This window comes from Suricata suricatta, chromosome 12 (assembly GCF_006229205.1).
Source record: "Suricata suricatta isolate VVHF042 chromosome 12, meerkat_22Aug2017_6uvM2_HiC, whole genome shotgun sequence".
In the NCBI taxonomy this organism is placed as follows: domain Eukaryota; kingdom Metazoa; phylum Chordata; class Mammalia; order Carnivora; family Herpestidae; genus Suricata; species Suricata suricatta.
In genome coordinates, this window is record NC_043711.1 from 93,412,770 (window position 1) to 93,414,225 (window position 1,456).

The following is a 1,456-nucleotide window of genomic DNA, read 5'->3' on the forward strand; positions in this document are numbered from 1 at the left end:
ACTTTTTCCATAAATAAAGCTGACTCTCTGGTCAGTGCAGAGATGCCTGCCTGGTGAGCAGAAAGAAACGGGAGACTCTCTCACTCTCCCTTTCGCCGACACCGTCCATCCTTCAGGGAGCCCCGGACCTGCTGGAGCTGGACTCCGGCATCTTGAATTATGCCCACGGGACCCGGGTTCTCACCAGCTTTTAGTTCTTTTTGCACAATGTTGGCTTTATTCACTACAGCAGCTCCTGGCAGATCCGAGCATCATCCTACCTGTCCAGGAACCCCAGTAGAACAGAGTACTGCTGCTTCTTCTTAAGTTTATTTATTTGTTTTGAGAGAGAGAGAGAGAGAGAGAGAGAGAGAGAGAGAATCCCAAGCAGGCTCCACTGTCAGTGCAGAGCCCAGTGTGGGGCTCGATCTCATGAACCATCATGATCTGAGCTGAAACCAAGAGTCAATGCTTCATCGACTGAACCACCCAGGCACCCCTCTCCTCCTTCTTCTTTTTAAAGAAACTATTTTTTAAAGATTTTATTTATTTTTAACAAGATTTTATTTTTAAGTAATCTCCATACCCAATGAAGTGCTCTAAACACAACCCCAAGTCAAGAATCATGTGCTCTATTGACTTGAACCAGCCTGGTGTCCTAAATGCTTCTTTTTAAAAACATTTTTTTAACGTTTATATGTTTTTGAGAGACAGAGAGACAAATATGAGCAGGGAAGGGCAGAGAGAGAGACACACACAGAATCCGAAGCAGGCTCCAGGCTCTGAGCTGTCAGCACAGAGCCCGATGCGGGGTTTGAACTCACAGACTGTGAGATCATGACCTGAACCAAAGTCAGACGCTTGACTGACTGAGCCCCCCCAGGTGTCCCTAAATGCTTCTTTTCTAATACCGGGGCTGGCTCTGCTGGCTTGACATGAGCGACAGGCCCGACCCTCGTCTGTGTTCAGAAGCCATGGTCCTCCCATTAACCAGACCCGAGTCACAGGCAGTGCTTGCTAAAAGCTGGCTTTTTGGCAAAACCAAAGCTTTGACTTGTAATGTTTGTTGGGTTCTGTGGTGTAAGCACTCTCACCACAGCCGGGTGAAGTTACCAACGACCGAGGTGATGTCCCCTGGTTTTATGAGACTCCTGCCACTTCCCAACCAGCTCTCGGGAGCCATGGGGTCAGTGGGAGCACACGGGGCTGGCTCTCACACGCCCACCACCACTGAGCCACCCCGTGCCTTCCACGTGGACGAGAGGCGGAAGGCAGTGGTTCCTTACAAGAAAACCAGGGAGCCGTCACGAGGATGCAAGTGAATGGCTGCTGGAGTGACAAGAGCGACAGGTGTCCATCGGTCGCACTGGGTTATTTCACATTTACAGTCTTAATGCTGAGTAAGAAATGACTTCAAAATCTTACAATAGTACGTAAGCGTTTAGGAGCATCTGGCTGGCTCAGTCGGTGGAGCGTG